This window comes from Thalia democratica, unplaced genomic scaffold (assembly GCF_965202585.1).
Source record: "Thalia democratica unplaced genomic scaffold, ktThaDemo2.hap1.1 HAP1_SCAFFOLD_851, whole genome shotgun sequence".
Lineage (NCBI taxonomy): Eukaryota > Metazoa > Chordata > Thaliacea > Salpida > Salpidae > Thalia > Thalia democratica.
In genome coordinates, this window is record NW_028139808.1 from 27501 (window position 1) to 37500 (window position 10000).

The following is a 10000-nucleotide window of genomic DNA, read 5'->3' on the forward strand; positions in this document are numbered from 1 at the left end:
CCGAAAATCGAAAATTCCCGAAATTTCTGTACTTAAGAGGCGGGGCGCCCACTATCGACAAAAGTGTGCCAAAACCCACAAACGTTGTGTTACGCGCGCTAAGATAAATACAAGCCTGATTGCTGAAAATGTATTCTATTTGAATAAGGTAAGTATCAACACCAAGGAAGCAATTCCTTTATTATAAACTCATACTCTGACATTGCGCTAATATTGCTCGTGAATTGTTATTTAGTTTAAAAATATAATTTATATTACTTTTATTTTATTTTACTATTTTATATTTTTATTAAAAAATTTCTTGTTTAGTTTCTAAGCAACCACAGTTACGTTTATATGTTTAGTTCTATTGTATTCTATATTTATCGATAATTTAATAAATGTTTTAAAAGACTATTCTGGTTTTCCACGCTCTCTTCAAAAATGTGAGTTCTTTTAATTCTTCCACTTAATTATTCATTTTAAAGTAAACAACTAGTTATACTATACAACTAGTTATATTATTACATTATAATGTATGTGTATTATATACTATCATTTTATAACATAAACATAGTTGAGTTATTAAATTAAACGTCAAATATTTTATTACCTAAAATTAAGTTAATCGTAAAATCTGATGTAGTATGAGATATTCCTTAGAAACTAACTATAAATATTCTTGAAGTAAAACAATACCATCTATAAATAGAACAATGAGAAATAGTAAAACAAACTAAACACAACATGTTTATTTTAACAATATTTTTTATTTAGTTTAATCTAATCTAGTTTACTTAATAAACTTTACTTCTAATTATCATAGTATTTAATATAGAATATAGTTAACAATCTTTTAAACAAAGTCTTAAATAAAGTTACAGGGAGTAATTGTAATTAAAACACCAAAAAAAAAAGGTATTAATAAAAAAAATACTTACATCAAGTTAAAATTTTATAAGGATTAATTTTAAAATATCAAATCGATTGTAAATCAAGTGCAAATAGGTTTTTTAAACAAACCGAAGGGTTTATAAAGGCTTGTAAACGGTTTCAGACGCCTACGACCATACCACACTGAGCACACCCCATCTCGTCCGATCTGGGAAGTTAAGCAGTGTCGGGCGTGGTTAGTACTTAGATGGGTGACCGCTTGGGAATACCACGTGCCGTAGGCTTTTGCTTTTTGAATTCATCTTTTTTGTACTATTTTTCTTTCTGACCTATTTATACTTATTACTCGTTTATTTACATTTTTTTAACGCTTAAAAGAAAAGTAACTTCTAGTTATTAGCAAATAAAAACGTAAGCCAATCAGATAACGTTATTTGCTGTTTAAACCAATTAGAGCGCTAAAAAAGTGGTTTGACCAGTTTGAGATATCGAAAAAATAATTGCACCATCTTGTAGAGTACAATTTTCTGAGTTAAAATTAATACAATTAGTCTTTTATACTAAAACTTAAAAGTTTTTTTGTCCACAAACAAATCACTTGAAAAATCAAACGAAAATAAATTTTGCACTTTTGTATTGTGAGTCATAATAAGTTATTTACTGTTACCAACAGATACTAGCAAAAGCTTCTTAAAGTTTTGTATTAACTTAATGTATTTGTAATAAATTTTACTTAATAGAAACTATTGAATTACGTTTACTTAGTTTACTTTTGTATGTGTATTAAATATATAGCAATTTTGTTTGAACTTAAATAAGGACTATTAAACTATTAAAAGAAAACTATCAAAGTTTACTAACTCAAAAGCTAAATCTTAGTTTTATTGTTATAAACATTTATGTTGTAATTTACTAATAACTAAATGAGTTTATTTCAAACAAAAAGAATTAAATAATGTTATGTTATGTCAAGCCTCCTATATGAGGTATATAGGTATATAAGGTATACAAGCTTATGTTTGAAAGTTATAATAATAAAAATAAAAATAAATATTTAGTTGGTAAAATTTGTATGTTTTAATATGCTTTGAAATTAGAGTTAGTATAGAAGTTTTTTTTTAAGTATAATAAATATAAATATTTAGTTACTAACAATAAACTAAAATACCAATTTTGTAGTTATTACAAAAAAAAAAACAAAAATATTATACAAAAGTTTCATAATTATAAGCTTTGAATAACTTTACTTCATAACTATATTCATGTTTGCATATTTAAATTATAAAAAGTTAGTGTTTTGTGTATTGACTTTATGATTATTTTATTTTAGTAACTGTTAGTTTTATACTTTAATAAAAGAAATATGGTTAACAAGTAAGTTAAAAATGAAAGAAGCATAAAAAAACACACTATTTAACTGCTTATTCAATAGTTTGATTATTTAATTATTTTTCTGTTATATAGTTTAATCGTATTGTATAAAAAATACAGAGGTTTAAAGTAAGTTTGAATAAAAATAAAACAAAACATATAAAAAACAGTTCAAATACATAGTTTTTTTTTTTAATGTTCGCGATGGAGAAAACAATGGAGAAAATTTAATTCTTTAATAATAAGTAGTAATTTAAAAAAAAAATAATACAAATAAAGTTATACAATATATATACAATAGTTTGTCAAACTAGGCAAAAAAGAGTAGGCCACCACTACAATCCAATGTTCCAACTGGAAATTCAATGAGATCGTTACTGTACTTGTGATGAACGTTGATAATCCCAAAGATTGTAAGTCGAAGGCCTTACCCAACCTAACCAGCGCACTGGTTTTCTTACAACTGAATTAATCAACATTTAATATTGAATATAATCATTATTGATAGATAGAGGAATGTTGACAATCAACAACAGATTGTAAGTCAAAGGCATTACTCGACCAAAGTACCCACAACCTAGATTGAACAACATTTATTAGATAGATTTGTTTATTGATAGATAGAGAAATATTGACAATCCACAACAGATTGTAAGTCAAAGGCATTACTCGACCCAAGTACCCACAACCTAGATTGAACAACATTTGTTAGATAGATTTGTTAAATAGATAGATAGTACAGTATAATCTCAAAGAATTTGAAGTTGAACATTGAACAATAGTGGCCACCATTTCAGGCCTGCTGGCAGCTAGATTACAGCCCCCGGCTACGCAGACCTGCAATATTGATGAAAAAAAACAGTATATATATTTCCGAATCTGACTTTGAGTACTTTTTATATATTATTAACAAAGTTTTTTAGGGGTAATATCTGTTTAGTTCTTTAATATATCTTTAAAATAAAACACTAAATTAATAACATAATAATAATAATATTTTGTTTTTAATTCGTTAATAAAGTTATTTAATAATATTATATATTAAATGTATATAATAAGTTTAAGTAATAAAATAAATATAATATAACAAATATATTGTATAATAATAATTTTAAAATTAGTAAAAAATAAATAAACATAGTTGAGTTATCAAATTAAACAAACTAGAACGTCAAGTATTTAATTACTAAAATTAATTTAATTTAAATTCAAATTGACACTGTAATTGACATGTAATTGTAATTGACAAAATTATAAAAATCAACCTATTTATATAGCAAAATATTTCTTTATCTTTGTCGTGGCGTTGGGTCTTTGGTCTTGACAGCTAACTCATAAGCGGAAGGTTGTGAGATCGAGTCCCGCTAGTCGTCACGCAAGACATATACTTGAGAGCCGGAGTTAAATTTCTTTGTCATTTGAATTTGAACGCCTGCTAGACAGGCAATTTTTTTGTTATTTAGTGATTTATTAAAGCAGTTTTGCGTTTTACGTTTTTAGCAGACATGCAGTTTCCACTATGACATTGTTTACGTTAATTAATTGTCTCTCAAAATATATTTATATTATATCACATTAAATGAAAAAATAAGTTAACTATCTTATATTAATTTAAATAACGTTTATATAACCTTTTACTAAATTTTTATAAGTTTAATATTCTTATCAATTATTTTATATATTACTTTTTTAAGGTGTTTAAAACTTTTAGAAGCTGTATGTAATGTCTTTTAGTTTAATAGTTCTGTTAAACTATAAAAAAATATAAACATGGTTGAGTTATCAAATTAAACAAAATAGAACGTCAAGTATATAATTACTAAAATTAATTTAATTAAAAAAAAATCTCAGGTAATCTAAAATGTCAGGAATTATTTAAAAATAAATATAAATTTAAAACTTATTATATTGAAAAGATTGATGAATAATACTCTTGAATGTATGCAATGTTTGTATTTGTAATGCAATAACATAAATGGATAGATCAATGACAAATTGTAAACATATTGTATTATTTTATTTTACGATTTTATTTATTTAATTCAATAATTCAATAAACTTTACTTCTACTTGTCCTGGTCTTAGGTAATTTATAGATAACAATTATTTAAACAAACACTTTTGTACAGTTACAATACAGTTTTAGTACAGTTTGGGAGTAACTGTTGATAAAAAAAAACAAAAAAAAAGGTTAATTCAGGTTAAAATTTTATAAGGAATAATTTTAAAATATCAAATTGATTGTAAATCAAGTGCAAATAGGTTTTTTAAACAAACCGAAGGGTTTATAAAGGCTTGTAAACGCTTTCAAACGCCTACGACCATACCACACTGAGCACACCCCATCTCGTCCGATCTGGGAAGTTAAGCAGTGTCGGGCGTGGTTAGTACTTAGATGGGTGACCGCTTGGGAATACCACGTGCCGTAGGCTTTTGCTTTTTGAATTCATCTTTTTGTACTATTTTTCTTTCTGACCTATTTATACATATTACTCGTTTATTTACATTTCTTTAACGCTTAAAAGAAAAGTAAATTCTAGTTATTAGCAAATAAAAACGTAAGCCAATCAGATAACGTTATTTGCTGTTTAAACCAATTAGAGCGCTAAAAAAGTGGTTTGACCAGTTTGAGATATCGAAAAAATAATGGCACCATCTTGTAGAGTACAATTTTCTGAGTTAAAATTAATACAATTAGTCTTTTATACTAAAACTTAAAAGTTTTTTTGTCCACAAACAAATCACTTGAAAAATCAAACGAAAATAAATTTTGCACTTTTGTATTGTGAGTCATAATAAGTTATTTACTGTTACCAACAGATACTAGCAAAAGCTTTTTAAAGTTTTGTATTAACTTAATGTATTTGTACTTAGTTTAAATTAATAGAGTTTATTTGGTTTACTTTATTATGTGTATTGAATGTGATACAACTAAAACAAAACAAACAAGGAGAGTACTTGAATAGAACCAACACAATTTACAGACCAGTTGTGTACTAAACTTAAAGCAATTCTGAATAGTGAATATGCAGTTATTATTATAAGTTCAAAGTTCACTTTAACTTAATTTAATGTATTTTGTAAATTGGTTTTATTTAATAGATAGTAGTGAATTACTTTATTTAATTTACTTTAGTATGTGTTATATAACTTTATTTAAACAAGAAGCAAAACGGGATTATACTTTCAATAAACTACACAATTTACAGACCAGTTGTGTACTAAATTTAAAGCAATTCTGAATAGTGAATATGCAGTTATTATTATAAGTTCAAAGTTCATTTTTATTTATTTTAATGTATTTTGTAAATTGGTTTTATATAATAGATAGTAGTGAATTACTTTATTTAATTTACTTTAGTATGTGTTGTATAACTTTATTTAAACCAGAAGCAAAACGGGATTATACTTTCAATAAACTACACAATTTACAGACCAGTTGTGTACTAAATAAAAAGCTATTGTGAATAGTGAATATGCAATTGTTATTATAAGTTTATAAGTTCACAGTTTACAAAAGCTTAACAATTTAGTTATTATTTTGTTCATATTTGCATATCTAATTTATGAAAAGTTAGTGTTATGTGTATTGGCTTTTTAATTTCTTTATTTGTAGAACTGCTAGTTTTATATTCTAAAGAAACATGTTTAAATAAATATGTTTAACAAGTAACTTAAAAATGGAAGAAATATATTGTATATATTGAACTATTTATATTTATTCTAGCTATTTGCTTAGTGTATTTATTAATGTGATTATTTTATTTTGTTGTTTGTCTTATAGTTTAATCGTATTGTGTTGAAATATATATAACAAATACAGAGGTTTAAAGTAAGTTTAAATGAAAATAAAATAAGACATATAGTTGAAATTATAAAATTATAAGTTTAAAAAAATAGTTTTTTTTTTTTTTTCTTTGTTTGTTTGATTGTTTGTTTATTATATAATCGCGACGTTTCATTTTATTACTTTTAAGCATACTAAATATAATAATAGGTATAGTTATAGGAAAAATTCTATTAGTTTCTAATGTAATAAAAAAGTTTATTTCCACAAATAAATAAATACCTGAAAAATCAAATGAAAAATAAATTTCGCACTCTTGTATTGTGAGTCATAATAGGTTATTTACTGTTACCAACAGATACTAGCGAAGGCTTTTTAAAGTTCTATGTTAATTCAATGTATTTGTACTTAGTTTTATTAAAATGACAGTATTTTTAGTTAAGTATGTTTATTTAACGTTGTGTAACTCAAGTAAAACCAGAAGCAAATAAGGAGACTACTTTCAATAAACTACACAAATTAAAAATATATTATTATTTATAAATCAATCGTGTTGTGTTTCAAAATACATTTTTCAAATAATGTTTTACAAGTATTTATCAGTTATTTAGTTTTCTTTTTATAGTTTAGCTGTATTGTTTTATTTATTTGTTATTATTTTTATTTAATTGTTTGCTTATTATATTTATCGCCATGTGCTTAAAAAATAAAACAACTATAAAGGTTTAAAAAGTAAGTTTAAATAAAAATAAAATGAAACATATAAAATAAGTTTATGATTTTTTTATTATTATTATTTTTATTTAATTGTTTGCTTATTATATTTATCGCGATGTGCTTAAAAGAATAGAACAAATACAAAGGTTTAAATTGTAAGTTTTAAATAAAATAAAATGTAACATATAAAATAAGCTTATGTTTGATTTTTTTATTTTATTTTTATTTATTTTTATTTAATTGTTTGTTTATTATATTTATCGCGATCTGCTTAAAAAAATAAAACGAGTATTAAGGTTTGAAAAGGTTATTAAATAAAAATAAAATGAAACATATAAAATAAGCTTATGTTTTTATTTTTATTTTTTTTTTTATTATTATTTTTATTCAATTGTTTGTTTATTATATTTATCGCAATGTGCTTAAAACGATAAAACAAATATAAAGATTTAAAAAGTAAGTTTAAATAAAAAATAATACAAATAAAGCTTATTTATAATAAACAAACATATTTAAAACATTATAAAAAGTAGTTTATATATATTATTTTTTATTTATTTCTTTTAAACATATTAAATAAAGTATAAAAAAAGTATTAAAACATTTAAACGTAGCATAAATAAGCTTAAAATATTAAAAAAATTGAAAAGAAACAAAGAAATTTAAAAAAAATCGGGAAAAATCGGCAAAAAAGTTCAACAACAACATTTGAGCATCATACGCGTATGCATTACTTTACACTAGTGAGAGAGACGTGTTTGTGCGTTCGGTCGACTTGGCGAGAAAGCGGGCTTAAAGCATTACTGTTTAGCACCCGAGGCGCGGCTATTGCAGCGGCGGCGAACGTGCTATGTAAACGCATCGGAGCAGCGTATGAAAAACTACAAGCGTCCAGCGGCGGTAGGCTTATAGCTTTGCGAAGTCGTCGAGACGAGTAGCCGACGCAGGCACGGCTCGAGGCGGGTAACTGCAGCAGACAGATGGCGTGTTGCTGCTGACGAGTTAACCGGCAGAAGGCAAACGGTTGGTCGGGAGAAAGAACAGTCAGTTGTATAGCTGCATGCTGCAGTCGACGCGGGCTGGCGCTTTAAACAGCAAAAGGCCGGCGCCGACTTTCAGTAACGTTCGCAAGGCTTTTAAGCCGAGTGATAGAAAAGGTCTGTATTTATACAGTAAAAACGCTCAGTCGAGCAACGGGTTTAAACGCCCTCGGATAGTTATCTGGTTGATCCTGCCAGTAGTCATATGCTTGTCTCAAAGATTAAGCCATGCAAGTGTAAGTACGAGCTCACGTACAGTGAAACTGCGAATGGCTCATTAAATCAGTTATGGTTCATTTGATTGTACGCTTTTACATGGATAACTGTGGCAATTCTAGAGCTAATACATGCGTAAAGCGCCGAACTGACGTGAGGCGCGCATTTATCAGACCAAAACTAACCGGCTTTCGGGTCGTTACAATGGTGACTCTGGATAAGCTTGCGGATCGCACGGCCTAGTGCTGGCGACATCTCATTAAAGCAACTGCCCTATCAACTATCGTCGGTACGGTATCGGCCTACCGAGGTTGTAACGGGTGACGGAGAATCAGGGTTCGATTCCGGAGAGGGAGCCTGAGAAACGGCTACCACATCCAAGGAAGGCAGCAGGCGCGCAAATTACCCATTCCCGGCTCGGGGAGGTAGTGACGAAAAATAACAATGCAGACCTCGTACGAGGTCCTGCAATTGGAATGAGTACACTTTAAACTTTTTAACGAGTATCCATTGGAGGGCAAGTCTGGTGCCAGCAGCCGCGGTAATTCCAGCTCCAAAAGTGTATATTTAAGTTGTTGCGGTTGAAAAGCTCGTAGTTGGATATAGGGACGGCGAGGTTGGTCGGTCGAAAGGCTAGCACTGGCCTCGTTGTTCTTGTTGGTCGGTGCCTTCGCGGTGCTCTTAACTGAGTGTTGCGGTGGTCCGGCAAGTTTACCTTGAAAAAATTAGAGTGTTCAAAGCAGGCTTTACGCTTGTATAATGTTGCATGGAATAATGGAATAGGACCTCGGTTCTATTTTGTTGGTTTTCGGAGCACGAGGTAATGATTAATAGGAACGGACGGGGGCATCCGTACTGTGCCGTTAGAGGTGAAATTCTTGGATCGGCGCAAGACGAACGACTGCGAAAGCATTTGCCAAGAATGTTTTCTTTAATCAAGAGCGAAAGTCAGAGGTTCGAAGACGATCAGATACCGTCCTAGTTCTGACCTTAAACGATGCCGACTAGCGATCGGGCAGTGTCGAACTTAAGAACTGTCCGGCAGCTTCCGGGAAACCAAAGTCTTTGGGTTCCGGGGGAAGTATGGTTGCAAAGCTGAAACTTAAAGGAATTGACGGAAGGGCACCACCAGGAGTGGAGCCTGCGGCTTAATTTGACTCAACACGGGAAATCTCACCCGGCCCGGACACAGCGAGGATTGACAGATTGAGAGCTCTTTCTTGATTCTGTGGGTGGTGGTGCATGGCCGTTCTTAGTTGGTGGAGCGATTTGTCTGGTTAATTCCGATAACGAACGAGACTCTTACTTGCTAAATAGCTGCTCGACCCATTGGGTCGGAGACAACTTCTTAGAGGGACTAGTGGCGTTTAGCCACACGAGATTGAGCAATAACAGGTCTGTGATGCCCTTAGATGTTCGGGGCCGCACGCGCGCTACACTGACCGGATCATCGTGTGTTCCCTAGGCCGAAAGGTCCGGGTAATCCGTTGAACCCCGGTCGTGCTAGGGATAGGGACTTGCAATTGTTTCCCTTGAACGAGGAATTCCCAGTAAGCGCGAGTCATTAGCTTGCGTTGATTACGTCCCTGCCCTTTGTACACACCGCCCGTCGCTACTACCGATTGAATGGTTTAGTGAGGTCCTCCGATTGAGCCTGGTACGTGCGGCAACGCACTCGCCGGTGTTCGAAAAGACGATCGAACTTGATCATTTAGAGGAAGTAAAAGTCGTAACAAGGTTTCCGTAGGTGAACCTGCGGAAGGATCATTAACGAATCGAAATTTGATTTCAAGCGACGTCTCTTCTTCGAAGGGACCGAGCCCTGTAACTGTTATAGTTCGGTCGCGTTGCTTCCTGACAGCGGGAGTAATAATTCAGCACGCAAGTGCTGGCGCGGCCGCTTCTTTTTGAACACGATTTTTTGGTTGCATTGAGATTGATTAACACGAGAGATCTCTTAGCGGTGGATCACTCGGCTCGAGCGTCGATGAAGGAC

At 30.4% G+C, this 10000-nt stretch overlaps 4 non-coding genes across 4 annotated transcripts in view; all 4 read left to right on the forward strand.

Annotated features, from left to right (window-relative positions):
- Positions 1 to 1038: 1038 nt before the first annotated feature.
- On the forward strand, positions 1039 to 1157 carry LOC145847244 (5S ribosomal RNA). Its single transcript, XR_014371174.1, has one exon. It is a non-coding gene; the product is annotated as a 5S ribosomal RNA (ribosomal RNA).
- Positions 1158 to 4557: 3400 nt separating this feature from the next.
- LOC145847245 (5S ribosomal RNA) lies at positions 4558 to 4676 on the forward strand. The gene has a single exon (XR_014371175.1). It is a non-coding gene; the product is annotated as a 5S ribosomal RNA (ribosomal RNA).
- A 3290-nt stretch (positions 4677 to 7966) lies between these two features.
- On the forward strand, positions 7967 to 9774 carry LOC145847238 (small subunit ribosomal RNA). The gene has a single exon (XR_014371169.1). It is a non-coding gene; the product is annotated as a small subunit ribosomal RNA (ribosomal RNA).
- Positions 9775 to 9956: 182 nt separating this feature from the next.
- The window catches only part of LOC145847229 (5.8S ribosomal RNA), a 153-nt gene continuing 109 nt past the window's right edge, over positions 9957 to 10000 (forward strand). The window contains exon 1 of the ribosomal RNA XR_014371160.1: positions 9957 to 10000. This exon is cut by the window's right edge and continues 109 nt beyond it. This is a non-coding gene — a ribosomal RNA (5.8S ribosomal RNA).